This window comes from Hyperolius riggenbachi, chromosome 6 (assembly GCF_040937935.1).
Source record: "Hyperolius riggenbachi isolate aHypRig1 chromosome 6, aHypRig1.pri, whole genome shotgun sequence".
Lineage (NCBI taxonomy): Eukaryota > Metazoa > Chordata > Amphibia > Anura > Hyperoliidae > Hyperolius > Hyperolius riggenbachi.
Window position 1 is genome coordinate 86,849,651 of NC_090651.1, and position 16,332 is coordinate 86,865,982.

The following is a 16,332-nucleotide window of genomic DNA, read 5'->3' on the forward strand; positions in this document are numbered from 1 at the left end:
TGCTCGGTAAATCACTGCATTTGGTAGTTTAGATTTTTTTGTGCTAATTTATAAAGATGTTCACAGGTGTGGTAGAAGTTTGGTAATTTACCGGCTTCAATAGACAAAAACTTTGTGCAGTGAGGACATTACAATAGCAAGATGCCTCCCAACATCCCTTTAGATGTACATTTTTGTTTAACTGTTTGTTATACTCCCTCTGCTGGCTCTGAATCTGTCTATTCGTCTTTCTTAACATTTTATTTATGTGCCACAGCTTAGATGAACTCCAAGAAACTTTAAACATGCCCGGGGGGGGGGGGGGTTATACAAGCTTGTCCTGCCGAAGAAGCCTGCTGGTCATATCAGATTGATCACAGGAACTTGCAGGAGACAGGCTGTTTCTTTTGGCTCTTCTCCTGTCAGTCATAGCTTATCACTCTCGGGGCAGCACGGTGGCGTAGTGGTTAGCTCTCTCGCCTTGCAGCGCTGGGTCCCTGGTTCGAATCCCAGCCAGGGCACTATCTGCAAAGAGTTTGTATGTTCTCTCCGTGTCTGCGTGGGTTTCCTCCGGGCACTCCGGTTTCCTCCCACATTCCAAAAACATACGGATAAGTTAATTGGCTCCCCCTAAAATTGGCCCTAGACTACAGTACTTACACTGCATAATATAGACATATGGCAATGGTAGGGATTAGATTGTGAGCTCCTTTGAGGGACAGTTAGTGACAAGATATATATATACACATGTCGGCGCTATATAAATACTTAATAATAATAATAATAATTATGTGAGACACGCTGGCTTCCCACATACTCGCACAGTCTCCAATCTCATTTCCTCACACCAGAGGTGTCTGTAAAATTTCAGGCTTTTACTGCATGTTGTAGTCTTTATGAATTGACATTTACTGACATTTGTTGACATGTGTTGAGGTATTTACTGCACAAGTCGGTAATTTACCTCACTGCTCGGTAATTTCTTCTTTTTTTAATGTGGTAACAGCGTTTATGAATTTACATTTTCCTGAGTGCTCAGTAAAGTTAGTTGTTTTCTGCATTACTGAATGCGGTAATGCTTTATGAATCGAAGCCAATGTGAGCTGCAGTGAGTTTTGACTCACTGCACATAGTGTGCATTTTACAAGGGAACATGAAAGTCCATAGAAATACATGGAAATGCACAACAACTCACAAACCAATTCATGAGTTTTTTTATTCATGCATTTTAATGCATTTTTTTAATTCGCTAACTAGTGTTCCCTAAGGAAATTGATCAGACATGTTAAAAAAGTTGTCTGGTTAACTCATTAGGACAGTAAGGCTCTGTGTAACAATTGTGGAATTCTCTCCGTGATCAGCGCACAAGAAGTGCGCTGACACTGCGGAAATCCTCCACAAGCGTATAATTTGAGGGAACCCAGCAAAAGGTGCAATGCACCTGTAGAGGGAAATTCCTGTTGGCAGGTGGAGCTGTGGAGTGCAGAGGAACAGCTCCTCTGCCCTGCCACACACGCCAGACAGGAATTGCACGAAGGGAAGAAACGCAGGGCAAGATAGCCCTGAAAGAGAGAGATCAAAGTGACAGAGGGTATGTGTGTCCACCAATCTAGTCGCCACCCTGCGACGATGAACACACAACCATGAAGAACAGGTGAGAAGGCACTCGCCAGAGATGGCGATTGCTAACAGCGACACAAGACTGAATAAGCACAGATGAAGAATGTATGTATGTCCACCAATCTAGCCGTCAACCTGCGACGGCAGACACACAACAAAGGAAACCGAGTGAGAACGCAATCGCCTGAGATGCGATTGCGAATAAGATTGAGCAAAGGGACAGATTGTATGTGTGTGCACCAAACTAGTCGCCAACCCGCGACGATGCATACACAACAGCAGATATGAAGTAGGAACGCAATCGCGGCAGAGGCGATTGCCAGAGGTGACACAAGGCTACAGCAAGGCAGAGCACGATAGTAGCAAAGGCACAGCAAATCATACAATGAGAAGATAAGGAAAATAACAAACGCTAACTAAATGCGAACACCGCACTCATTCGCAACATTGCACGCGTTTATGCGCGGTCTCCACGTGTTAAGCGCAACAGAGACAAGCACGCCTAACTAACCACCGACAGACAAACATGAAACAGAGGACGCGAGCGCTTGCTTAACGGTTACCTCACCGAGCCTCCAGCAAGCGTTCGTAGCAGACAAGACAGATTAGATGAGATAGCTGGTAGCAACCGCTGCTCCAGGTATACTCCAAGAACAAAGATCAGAACGACTTCCTGTCGACCACCGCTGGGACAGAACAATCGCAACAGACAAACAAAACAGATATGCAATCCTAACTGCAGTAGGGAATCTGCCTAGTGCAGTCCCAGGAATTACTCTAAGCTAATCTTTAAACAATGAACTGACACTCCAGGAGTGTTTCACAGGACTAACCCTTATGACCAGCCAAGGTCTGTGATATCACATGGTATATATAGAGCAAGCCTACAAAGGATGTGGCTAGGCAATTTGCATGACAAACGTATGCAAATTCCTCAGCAGCAGCAAGCTGCAAAACTGACAAAAGGTCTCTCTTCCAGAAACCTGCAGAATGCAGACCTGAACAGTAGTCAAAAAGTTGCCTGCCTGCGCAGGCAGCTGAGCGGATCATTACACTCTGGCTCCTTAAAGGGAAGGTTCAGGGACTGTTAAAAAAAAAAAATCCGCATCCCCTTACCTGGGGCTTCCTCCAGCCCGTGGCAGGCAGGAGGTGCCCTTGGCGCCGCTCCGCAGGCTCCCGGTGGTCTCCGGTGGCCGACCCGACCTGGCCAGGCCGGCGGCCAGGTCGGGCTTCTTCTGCGTTCCAAAATGCGCCTCACGGCGGCGCGCTGACGTCATCGGATGTCCTCCGGGCTTTACTGCGCAGGCTCAGAACTACTGAGCCTGCGCAGTACAGCCCGGAGGACGTCCGATGACGTCAGCGCGCCGCCGTGAGGCGCATTTTGGAACGCAGAAGAAGCCCGACCTGGCCGCCGGCCTGGCCAGGTCGGGTCGGCCACCGGAGACCACCGGGAGCCTGCGGAGTGGCGCCGAGGGCACCTCCTGCCTGCCACGGGCTGGAGGAAGCCCCAGGTAAGTGGATGCGGATTTTTATTTTTTTATCCCTCCCTGAACCTTCCCTTTAAGGACCAGAGCCTTTTTTGTTATTTTTTCATTTGTGGTCACTGTGATTGACTTGTTTGATTTTCTGCGATGACATCCTGGTTTAACACATGACCATGTCCAGCAAATCAAAGCCTTATAAACCTATTAGCTGATCAAACTGATCACATGCTTTTTCATGAGTTTTCCTAAGCATTACTCTCCCTATTGTTTACCTCATCAGTTAACCTTCACTTCAGGTTTGCTTTAAGGACTGGATAATGCAGAGCTGTGTGTAATACATGATTACTATGTTACTGTCCATTGCAGCACTGTCCCTTTTCTATTCCACTGATTGTGTCAGCACTGTGTTGTACAGAAAAATGCATACTGCTGGATGTCGAGGCAGATGGACATTGTGAGGAAATCCAAACATCTAACAGCTGTTTAAAGTGGTCTGAAAGTCAGCATTTCTACTTAGCTCTAAAAGATTCCTCAAAGCTTTAAACCTACTATCCTAGAAAAAATTTTTTTGCAGAACATCACTGAAATGGTTAAACAAAGCACTTTGTCATGCTATTCAGCTACATATCCGCATCCAAACTGGAGATAACAGTATCTATATTTACATTCCAATGTAGATACATGGGGTTTGATCCCCAAAGCCATGCTAATGCATAGCACGACCGAGCTATGCGTTTAGCGCGCAATGTGATGCGCGTGAAGGCTTATGCGCGTAAAAATTTACGTGCTCGTGCTAACAAAGATGTTTGTGCGTTAATGCGCACACTTTGCCATGTTAGCGTGCACACGTAAATCTTTATGCATGTAAACCTTCACGCGTGTCACTTGGCACGCTACACGCATAGCATGGTCGTGTTATGCGTTAGCGTGGCTTTGTGAAGCAAGCCCATTGTGTGTAACAAGTAAAAAACACTTTTTGAGAAGCTGTCTTTGCTTCAGGCACACACACAGCTCAGGAAGAACTCATTAAAGCTTTAAAGGGTCACTTAAGTCACGCAAAAAAAAATTAGTTTTACTCACCTGGGGTCCCACCAGCCCCTGCAGCTGTCCGGTGCCCTCGTAGCCTCACTCCAATCCTCCTGCCCCCGCTGGCGGCTACAGGCTGGGAACGCGAGTGATTCTTTGCGTTCCTGGCCACAATAGCACCCTCTATACTGCTGTTGCAGCAAGGAAGGCCTGTCGCCAAAACCGGAAGTAGCCCCCGGCGGGGACAGGAGGATCGGAGCGAGGCTACGAGGGCACCGAATAGCTGCAGGAGGCTGGTGGAAGCCCCAGGTGAGTAAAACTACTTTTATTTGCTTGACTTAAGTGTCCCTTTAAAATATAATAAAAAGCAGTTAGAATAAAATGCAATGGCAGTGTTCAGGGCAAGAAAAACTACACTTTGGAAACTTAAAATTTATAGACAGACAATATTACTTGTGCACAAAGGCAAATATGAAAACTGTATGAGTAATACAAAGTAGGAAAACACATTTTTATTGAATGTTATGTCAGAGTTTCAGACCACTTTAACTTATAAACTATGCCGTGATTACCTCTAGAGACTAGGCCAGGAGCACATCTTTCCAGGTTTATGGAACCTTAAAGTGAACCTCCGGACTAAAAATCGACTCAGCAGCACTGAAAAGGCTTGGTGTTTCTTTAACAGTTTCACAGCATCAGAACTTTGTTTCTCTCAAACAAGCCTCATTTTTAGCTGCACAGAACAAAACTGCCCGGGCTTTTTCCCCCTGATGCTGTGCAAAGCATGATGGGATTTCTGATTTTTTTGTTCTCGTTCTGCTGTTTTGGTGCAATTATTATTATTTTTTACATTTTGAATTTGACATTTGAAGCCTAGCGTGTGCAGCTGGGAGGGGTAATCAGGACACAGGACAGTTGGAACTGTGTCCCCTGCTCCTTGTCACCTCCTTTCAACCAAAAAGATGGCTGCCCCCATGACAAAGATGGCAGCCCCCATGAATCACAAACATTTGCCTGTTCTTTTAAAACAGGGTGGGTAAGAGATTATATCGCCTATCTATTCTAATTAACATAACTAATGTAACTTGATGACAGTATGTTTGTTTAGGCTGAAGTTCCCCTTTAACGGACTTTGCAGAATGCTTGTATAGGACACCCCAGGCATACCTGCTGTATGTATGACCCATACATCTTTGAGTTCTAGCTTTTCCTTCTTTATTACATACATTTCCGCTATCCAGTATGTGAACCAATTTTTGAGGCCATTCATACTTCTGCATTTTACATGCATTTTCTGGTTGCTTTTACGCCTGCACTTAAAGGACTACTGTCACAAAAAAATTGAAATACATGTGTACACATACTTGTAAGTAGTACATATATCCCTGATTACAGTGCACTATTTTTTCCCCTATGTAGCTGTAACTTACAGGAGGTAATAAAAATCGGGATTCATCTAGCAGGTTTTGGATTAGTCCATCTTCTTGTGGGATATTCTTAGTATTTCCTTTATTCTTAAAGGCACTCCCTGTAAAGAACCTATACAAAGACACCAGTCGGCTTACATACTCATTTGCACACTATTCTAAAGCAGTTGGACTGAGTAAGTGCTGTTCAGTAAGTTCTTCTGAAATTAAAGAAAATCCTGAGAATATCCTATGAAGAGATGGGCTAGTCCAAAACCAGTCAGACCTGTTGGATTTTTTTCTACCTAGTGACAGCAGCATAGGAAAAGGTATTTATAGTGCGTTACTCTTACATAAATGCACTTCTTATTTCTATGTATACACATGTAATTACATTTTATAAATGGTTAGAGAATGTTGCACCACTTTGAAAAACATATTAGAAGTTTACTTACATGCATCAAGACCGAAACTAGAATGCGTAAATAGGGCAAGTCAAGACTGTATGAGCACTAAACTGGAAAGGTGCAGGTTGGAGCTCCAGCATTTATTGGCCAGGGCAGCAGGCAGGTATGAATTTTTGGAAAGGCCACAAAGACCTGGGCCTTGGGTGGCTGCAGCCCAAGGGGGACACTTGGTCTTGAAAAAAGGTTGATACATAGGAAAGAGGAGGCTGCAAATGGGGAGCAACACGAGAAAAAGGAGTCCACATCCTTGTGGTGGAGCTATCAATAATCTGCTCTCAAAACATAAACACTAGCCCAAATTTAGTGGCAAAGACATTCCAAGAATTTGTGAGCTGTAATACTTCTAACGATGGACCAGCTTAGCAGTACCACCACAAGTTAGTTACTTGCCCAGGAGGAATTCTTCTCAAGTGAAGTCCACAACCTAAGAAACCATCTCAACTTCTGTGGGTAGAAATTAAACAGCCCCCTTGATTTCAATCAAGGGTAAAACCACACAGATTCTCTAGTTTCTGTGGGATTCTACTATCCATTACATTGAAGGTGGCTTCTTTTTCTCTGCTCTAGGATGTGTTGATTATTTCTTGGCTCCAAACAATCAGTAGCCACTGTAGCAATACAGGATTTCTGGTTGTTGGAGTTTAGCCACACAGCTATGCACATAAGTGATGGGCCAAGGCAAGGTATTACAATGTGTTGTCTAGTGCCTATGTAAACACAGACTATTAGAACGCTTTCAATTTGAATTATACAGTTTGCATCGTGAAGGCCACAGGGCCATTCTAATAGATAAATTACATGCCTTCCATATGCAAGCCGCACCACTCCAGACTCTGAAAAAGCTATTAAAGATATATATATGAAATGAGGTTATCCGCAGTCCACTGCACCAAGGAACTTTGTTCAATGACATGGGAAGGACCTATCCTTGCTAATTTTATCAGCAATCAAGTTGTTGCATCCACTCAAGTCACTTACATTCAGAATACTGTGCATCAGGAAAACATTGGGCTTAGTGTCTATTTCCATAAGCATAGCTCCCAACTGTCCCTCTTTTGGGGGGGGGCAGTCCCTCTTTTGGAACCCAATCCCTCTGTCCCTCTTTCTCCCTTATGTGTCCCTCTTTCAGGACTGATGTACAGAGCTATGTAAATATGTGTATTTTTCTGCTGAACAATATGTTTAATTAATGCTAAACTTTATTCCTATATACTTCTTATGAAGGAAAATGAACCAGGATAGAAAGGACCAGTGTGGTTTGAATGATAAAACAACATATTTTTCTTATGAAATCTTTATGGTATGCGTCACTAGGAGTGTGCTGGAGGCGTGATTAGGAGTGTGACAGGAGGGTGGCTTAAAGAGGAACTGTAACGACAAAACGGCCCCTGGGGGGTACTCACCTCGGGTGGGGGAAGCCTCAGGATCCTAATGAGGCTTCCCACGCCGTCCTGCGTCCCTCGGGGGTCTCGCTGTAGCCCTCCGTACAGCCGTGACGCAATATTTACCTTCCTGGCTCCTGCGCAGGCGCTCTGATGGCTGTCGGCGCCGAAGTAGGCGGAAGTACCCGATCGCCGTCGGGTCTGCTCTACTGCGCAGGCGCAAGTTTCCGGCGCCTGCGCAGTAGAGCGGACCCGACGGAGATCGGGTATTTCCGTCTATTTCCGTGCCGAAAGTCGCCACAGCGCCCCCGCTGGAGCCAGCAAAGGTAAATATTGAAGCTACAGTCGGCTCTGTCGCCGGCTGTTCGGAGGGCTGCAGCGAGACCCCTGTTAGACAGAGGACGGCGTGGGAAGCCTCATTAGGATCCGGAGGCTTCCCCCACCCGAGGTGAGTACCCCCCAGGGGAGGTTTTTGTTGTTACAGAGTCTCTTTAAGTGTCCCTCATTCTTACCTCAAAAATTGTTGATGTATGCATTAGGATTTAACATTTTGTATACATTTTTCCTGTGTGCAAATTTTTGCATTTTATGCAAATTTTAATGCAAATTTTCATTTATAACATTTTCATTCTCTAATGCTGGGAATACACGGCTCGATTCTGAGTCATTTCGATGGCTCGATAGATAATTTCCAACATGTCCGATCTACCTCCCGATCGATTCTGCGCTAGATTCTGCACTGAGGACAATGGAAAAAGATAAGAAAACGAGCAGAAGATAAGAGAATTGCCCAAAGAATCGAGAAGAACGATCAGGCCCAGAATCGAGCGCCAGAATCGCCTCGTGTATTCCCAGCATTACAATCATTACATGGGAAACAGATGCGTGGTGGAGAAATCTGCAGCATGCAATCCATATGTTTTCTGCATCGCACCTGTATGCGAAAAATTTGCATTCAATGAAAATTACTCCATTGGCATTAATTGCTTTCATTTTCAATGCAAACATTTGCATTGCAAATTCATAAAAACATGAATGTATTCATAGAAACAGACCCTTAGTCCATAGTACACACTAGTAGTTATAAATATTACTTATCTCATGTAGGCCCTTATCCAATTAACGTTTTCTTCTGACTTTTCTCCAAGGAGATAAATTTCATATTGTCAAAAATAACTTTTCAGCAATTAATCATTTTAAATAGTACTACAATATAGGTAAAAACGTACTATGATATCTAACTTATTTTAGAGAATTGTCTTGCTTGCTGGAAGCTTTAAAGCTATTTTAATGGGAACTTTTGATAATGTCTCTTCGGAGAAAATGCAGGACAAATGTCAATAGGATAAGGGCTTTGCCACAAATTAAGTGCCTCTCTGCCTCTACAGCACCTGATGAAGGCGTGGTATACGCCAAAACCGGTAGTGACGAAGCGGCACTCACGTGGTGTGGTCACACCCCCCTTCTCCTCTTGCTTTACCACAGGAAAGTACCACAGAGCGGCCCTGGGTCCTGGCCAGACTGCGGCTTAGAGGAAGGATCGGGGGAAGGCCACATACACACTTTTCTGAAAGTTACCTTTGTGTAAGTGCAATATTTTATTGTGTTCTTTATTAAAAGAAGTTAATGCACTATTGGAGCGCTTCTTTTTCTCTTTCTCACACCCAGCAACAAGCAGCTCAACAGCGCATGAAAAAGGGATATCCCCTTCAATTCTGATAAATATCAAAAGCCAATATTAGATAGCACAGGGTATTTTCATTTCACTTTTGCTAGGATAAGGGCCATAGTCTGACACGATTTATGATGTTGTATTGGTAAAGTTATTGGCACAATTACACTAAATGCAAATCTATTATGTTGAAGATTGAAGTCAGTACTTTGAACTTAGGCTAAAGTAGTTCGTGTTTATCAGCAACTTTATAATTACTTTTTTTTTTTTACGTTTTTACACTTTCTATATGTACCTTCTATTGATTTGCACGTGATACACATGCTCTTCTCTTTGGGTGTTCCCTTCGATTTTTCAAAGGAAACACCCCAAGCACCAAAAGCGCCATTTTTGCATATAATTTAATGTGTAACTACTTTCAGCCTGTAACATTATTTCCCTGATAAAGAGGAACTGCATTCTCAAAATGCACTGACACATGGCAATTTGTAAAAGAAAGCTGTTTATCTTCAAAGTAGAAAATTTGCGTGCCGGCAGCACCCAATAATTATCATAATTAAGCAGAGCAAATATCCACGAATGGAGTTTTTAGTGGCTAAGGTACCGCTGTACCAACAGTTCTCTTGAGGAACATCTAGGAAGACAGGAGTTGGATATACTCCAAAGTAGAGCAATCAGGCTGGGGAATAGTTGTAGGGGGTGCTCTGGATCCACTAAAATGAAAAAAACACACACCTTCTTAACGGCCGGGGATCAGGCTCATGATCAAGGGTGGGGTGGTGAGGCTTCCCAGGTGGTATCTCCAGAACGGGCGGCAATTTCTGAAGTGACAGTTGCCGTATTTTCCTCTTGGTGCCAACACACTCTACCACTACAGAAGGGAGTGTAGGCACGAAGGAGGTGGATGCTGCTGTGTTGAAGAGCCATTTCTGCGCGATCGACAGCCAAGCTGGCAAATAATGCGGGCACGCAGGGAAGGTAAGGATGAACTTACAGTGGCTTGCAAAAATATTCGGCCCCCTTAAAGTTTTCCACATTTTGTCACTTTACTGCCACAGACATGAATCCATTTTATTGGAATTCCACGTGAAAGACCAATACAAAGTGGTGTACACGTAAGAAGTGGAACAACAATCATACATGATACCAAGCATTTTTTACAAATAAATAACTGCAAAGTGGGGCGTGCATAATTATTCAGCCCCCTGAGTAAATACTTTGTAGAACCACCTTTTGCTGCAATTACAGCTGCCAGTCTTTTAGTATATGTCTTGACCAGCTTTGCACATCTAGAGACCGAAATCCTTGCCATTCTTCTTTGCAAAACAGCTCCAGCTCAGTCAGATTAGATGGACAGCGTTTGTGAACAGCAGTTTTCAGATCTTGCCACAGATTCTCGATTGGATTTAGATCTGGACTTTGTCTGGGCCATTCTAACACATGGATGTGTGTTGTTTTAAACCATTCCATTGCTTCCCTGGCTTTATGTTTAGGGTCGTTGTCCTGCTGGAAGGTGAACCTCCACCCCAATCTCAAGTCTTTTGCAGACTCCAAGAGGTTTTCTTCCAAGATTGCCCTGTATTTGGCTCTTGCCATCTTCCCATCAACTCTGACCAGCTTCCCTGTCCCTGCTGAAGAGAAGCACCCCCAGAGCATGATGCTGCCACCATCATATTTGACAGTGGGGATGGTGTGTTCAGAATGATGTGCTGTGTTAGTTTTCCGCCACACATAGCGTTTTGCATTTTGGCCCAAAATTTCCATGTTGTTCTCATCTGACCAGAGCACCTTCTTCCACATGTTTGCTGTGTCCCCCACATGGCTTGTGGCAAACTGCAAACGGGACTTCTTATGCTTTTCTGTTAACAATGGCTTTCTTCTTGCCACTCTTCCATAAAGGCCAACTTTGTACAGTGCACGACTAATAGTTGTCCTATGGACAGATTCCCCCACCTGAGCTGTAGATTTCTGCAGCTCGTCCAGAGTCACCATGGGCCTCTTAATTGCATTTCTGATCAGCGCTCTCCTTGTTCGGCCTGTGAGTTTAGGTGGACGGCCTTGTCTTGGTAGGTTTACAGTTTTGCCATACTCCTTCCATTTCTGAATGATCGCTTGAACAGTGCTCCGTGGGATGTTCAAGGCTTTGTAAATCTTTTTGTAGCCTAAGCCTGCTTTAAATTTCTCAATAACTTCATCCCTGACCTGCCTGGTGTGTTCTTTGAACTTCATGGTGTTGTTGCTACCAATATTCTCTTAGACAACCTCTGAGGCCGTCACAGTGCAGCTGTATTTGTACTGACATTAGATTACACACAGGTGCACTCTATTTAGTCATTAGCACTCATCAGGCAATGTTTATGGGCAACTTTCTGCACTCAGAGCAAAGGGGGCTGAATAATTATGCACACCCCACTTTGCAGTTATTTATTTGTAAAAAAAAATGTTTGAAATCATGTATGATTTTCATTCCACTTTGTATTGGTCTTTCATGTGAATTCCAATAAAATTGATTCATGTTTGTGGCAGTAATATGACAAAATGGGGAAAACTTCAAGGGGGCCGAATACTTTTGCAAGCCACTGTATTTTATTCCAGACAACACGTTTCATGGAAGTCTCTTCTCAGTTTCATCAGGTGAAAACTTTGTTTCATCAGGTGAAATATGATGGATTGGAGGAGAGACTTCAGTGAAACGCGTTGTTTGGAATAAAATAAGTTCATCCTTACCTTCCCTGTGTGTTAAATGTTAAATAAGTTCAACCTGAATGAAAAGTCAGGGAGAAGCCCCAGCAGTGGAGAAAAGACTCAGGAGGAAGTGCTGGCACATGGCGAGAGTAAGCTCCGTTACTGAATTGATCATCATAAAATCGAACGTCGCTAGCAACGCACCCCTGGTCGAGTGATCTGTAATCGTTTACAGCATTAATTTCAAGTACAATCAATACAAAAAAATCGACCAGTGTGTGGCTACCTTAGCAGTCTGTAAATTGTGTTTAGTTGATTGTGATTGAACTTGTGATGGACAACTTTTACAAGGTATAAATTGCTGCATCCCTTAATCTTCTGGAACACCCAACCCAATGACACTTCACGGCATTCTCGTTTAACTCAGTCTTACGATGAACAAGGACCCTATGATTTTATTTTACCTTTTTCCTGAACTACAGCAGATGGAATTCTAAAAATACACTGGAAGCTGCCATTGACCTCCGAAGCATTATGGATGACGTCCTCTGTGAGGATATCCTATTATTGTTCTAAAGCTTCTACCAAGTTCCATTTTTATCCATCATGGTAGGGATTTCTAGACATCACAAGTAAAGTTAAGGTTACATTTTATGGAACTATCAAACGCTGATGCCCTATGCCCTATGAACGAGTAAAAGAGAGAAAACACTGTAAGTCAACTGATGCGTGCTACGAGGCATCCATATAACAGCTGAAGATCAACAGGTTGCACCAGCATGCTCTATAAAATGTTTAAGTCTGATCTCATCCATGTAGCTGATGCCATGCTATTTATTCACCGCGTTTCAAGTAAACAGAGACAATGGGGATTTGAAGCACTATGCTGACCTCAGGAGTTTGATGGAGCGTTTTATCGCTTTATCTTTTCTAACACCAAACCAAAGAGTTATGTAAGCTGCCCCTTGTGGACACTACTCGTGCTCGGAGAATGGAGTCAGACACACTCTAAATCCGCTTTGTAAAAGCTTCTTTCTCCATCAATTAATTCTTCAGGGTTCTGTATAAATATATTTCTCCTCCTTAAGTGTTCCGGAAACCTTTAATGGTAGCGGCTAGCGGCACACAGTAAGGCGTTAACACTTTCATGGCTAACTCTTGCTTTCCATGGTATGGCATTGAACTGAAGCTCCAGTCTCTGTATAAACTTACAGGAAGACTTCCCTGAAGTGGAGAAGAGTCAGAGATTCGTCATAATTTGCCTTGTGATCAGACTGTCTCATTGTCTTCTTAACTGCTAAAGGATTTTTTTTTCACTTGCCTTATAACATATTATGTACCTTTTGTGTCGTGTGTTGGCCTTGATGCTTGTAATCATTTATAAATAACAGATTAGGCATACATTACAAGTTTGCTGAATCTCATGACATACCCTTTTTTGCTGCAATTTTAGACATTTAAAATCCATACTGTTGCATCATCATCTATTCTTATTACTGATCTCTAACTAGGAACTAGCAAGTGTACAGCTGTCATCCAACACAAGAGATTTCTAACAGATACTGACAAAGAAGTGGTAAATATAGGCACAGGTTATATTGCCTCCCCCTTTTGAACTCCTGCCACTCCATGCGCAGACTTCCTGGCTTCTTCCTCCCCTCTGCGCGTGAACCCCAATATAATGTGAGGCAGAGGGAGGGGTAAGAAGCCAGAAAGCCTGCGCATGCGCAGAGAGGAACCACGGACTTCCTATTCCGGAGTCACAGCGCGACTTTATGTCAGAGTCGCCGATCCCATATAATGGATAACGGCCAGCTCAGGAGCAGGAACGCTTACCTAAGGGGCCGATGAGTGTCTCCTCTTAACCAAATAGCCATGGGTATGCTTATATGCATACCCACAGCGTCTGCTCGGGGTGCCTTTAACCCTTACAGTGAAAAAAAATGAAAAAGGAAGACAGCCTAGTTTTAAGCCGGGCTGAAACTGTACATATAGTTTATGATCTAAACATGGGGTAAATTCACAAAAGGTTGTTAGACAGGTCGCACACGTCAAGTTTACTGATATTTACATTAGCGAGTTAAACAGATTGTTTAACTCGCTATATACATGCATCACTTGCATTGCCTGTTACACAAGCAACGTAAGGGATGCCTAGACAAGCAGTGTAAGTGATGCATGTGTATAGTGAGGTACACATTTTAGTAAATTGCGAAAATGTCGGTAAACTTAACTTGAGGTGTCTGCAAAGTGTTACATTTTACATGTCACGTCCGGTACATTTTGAGTCATTCCTCTCAACATATCAGATCATTCTGCCTTTGTTTCAATGCCTGGTCTATAATTTGGGTAGAAGGTTTGAACTCTGTTGCTTTGAGAATCCAGATTAACCATATGTAAGGCCTGACAGGTTATGTTCCCAATCAGTCTCTATGCCCCAATCTAGTGCCGCAGGCAGCCCTGAGCTTGGCCCACGTCTTCACCTATAGACAAGTCCCCGCTTGAACAGGACACTAAATGTGTCTCCTGACTTTAGTTACCCCCAGGTCTTAACGTGCAAGGCATACAAACTGAAGTAGAGAGAACAACAACCTGCTAGGGCCTCACTAAGGCTAGTCACACAGTTTAGGTAGTTCATAAGTATCACACAGGGCAATTACATTGATTTAGGAGGATGAGGCCCTCCGCGTCGATTGCCTGTAATAATGACAGATGTATGAGGATCAGGCAGTGAGGGATCAGGCAGATTTCATGCAAGTCCACATGAAAAGTTATTCAAGGTAGTGAAGGCTCCAGGCAAGGAGAGAGTTAATGTAAGGATCACATGCAAGGTTATTCAATACGCAAGGATTAGTTCAGGCTTACCTAGAGTGTCCAGTAACTAGCAAAGTTCAGTCTAGGCAGCAAACAAGGGTTATCCAATAACAAGGCAGAGGTCAGTCTAGGCAGCAGGCAAGGGTTATCCAAGAAACAAGGCAGAGGTCGGTCCAGGCAGCAGGTAAGGGTTATCCAAGAGACAAGGCAGAGGTCGGTCCAGGCAGCAGGCAAGGGTTATCCAGGAAACAAGGCAAGGGTCAGTCCAGGCAGCAGGCAAAGGGTTATCCAGGAAACAAATCAAGGGTTAATCACAGCAGACAGGAATCGTCAATACAAGCCAAAGGTCAAGATCCAGTAATTTTAATAAGTGAGTGCGCACACAGCAACTAGCCAAAGCTATGCTTATCACGGGCAATGACTGGGAGCACTCTGCAGGTTTAGATACAACTTTCAACCAATCAGTGGCCGGCCACACTCCACACATCCAATCACACAGCTTTTAACCTACCTAGGTGTCAGCTTTAACGTTAGCTGACACCGTGCTGTCAGCTGACCGGAGTCAGCCGACTATTGTTTACATTTCAGAAACAAAAAACAAAAGACCGAGAGCCCAAATGGTGCAGTATTGTTGGATAATAATAACAAGAATAATAAAGATTAGTTATACTCACAAACAAGGGTTGCCCCTAGGCAACCACTCCATATGCCGGTGGGGAGAATTAGAACCTGACCCCACTCAGGTATAAGATGTCGCTCTCTGTAGAAAGAAATTAGGAAGAATCCTTGCCACCATAGGTGGATCGCTTTGTAGTGAGGATAAGAACCAGAGGCGCCAAAAAGAGTAAAAGCATAACAATAAATTAAAAACTGGGGGGAGACATAAGTCACGACTCACCGCCCATAGAGACCAAGAACCAGTCTGAGACTTAATGTTCAGTCAGAACAACAACAATTTATTGTTTACATTTGCAGAGGGCGTATTGCGAACGCGTCCTCAGCCTATAAGCATGTGCGGTTTGTGTCTCAGCAGTGAGGTCATCAGTGGGGAACAAGCGCTGAGACCCTGAAGCAACGGATTCTGCCCAGGTCTCGGCAAAAACTTCTAAATCAGGCAAGTTCCTTATACCATATTTCTTATTTGTTACATGTCCTTGCTTCTAATTAGTACTGCTGTATGGTGTATTATGGGCACTTGTCACTAGAAGGCAATGTGGGACAACAACATAGGACTTCTGCTTTCAGTTTCTATATTTTCTGCTAGTAGAAAGAGATAAAAGCATTCCAAGAATTTACAGCACAACAAGTTCTGCTGACTGAGGTAAAAAAAAGTGCACTTATCTCAAACGAGATAACTCTATTGAATCTGCTCATGGGCTAACAAGATGCTTGACATGCAATACCCAGTTTGCTAAAACAATGCCATTTGGGGGCTTCAAAATGTTTGTTATCCCCTTTAAACTGCTGTAATGAAATACATACACAAAATGAATCTAAGTGTGACCAACTTAAAGGATACCCGAGGTGACATGTGACATGACGAGATAGACATTTGTATGTACAGTGCCTAGCACACAAATAACTGTGCTGTGTTCCTTTTTCTCTTTCTCTGCCGGAAAGAGTTAAATATCAGGTATGTAAGTGGCTGACTCAGACAGGAAGTGACTACAGTGATAAGAAATTCCAACTATAAAACACTTTCCTAGCAGAAAATGGCTTCTGAGAGCAGGAAAGAGATAAAAAGGGTCAATGGGTCATAGGTTTTAGCTCTGGCATACTTCAATGAATGTGTCATTG

General features: G+C 43.5%; 1 long non-coding RNA gene across 4 annotated transcripts in view; it reads left to right on the forward strand.

Moving 5' to 3' along the window:
* Nucleotides 1–16,332, forward strand: part of LOC137520981 (uncharacterized) — a 156,811-nt gene that overhangs the window by 116,124 nt on the left and 24,355 nt on the right. For 3 of the 4 annotated variants that reach the window (XR_011021984.1, XR_011021981.1, XR_011021985.1), the window contains exons 5-6: nucleotides 8,850–8,948; nucleotides 15,569–15,649. This is a non-coding gene — a long non-coding RNA (uncharacterized lncRNA). Of the gene's footprint in view, nucleotides 1–8,849; nucleotides 8,949–15,565; nucleotides 15,650–16,332 lie in introns of all 4 variants that reach the window. The other variant, XR_011021983.1, reaches the window with a different exon arrangement.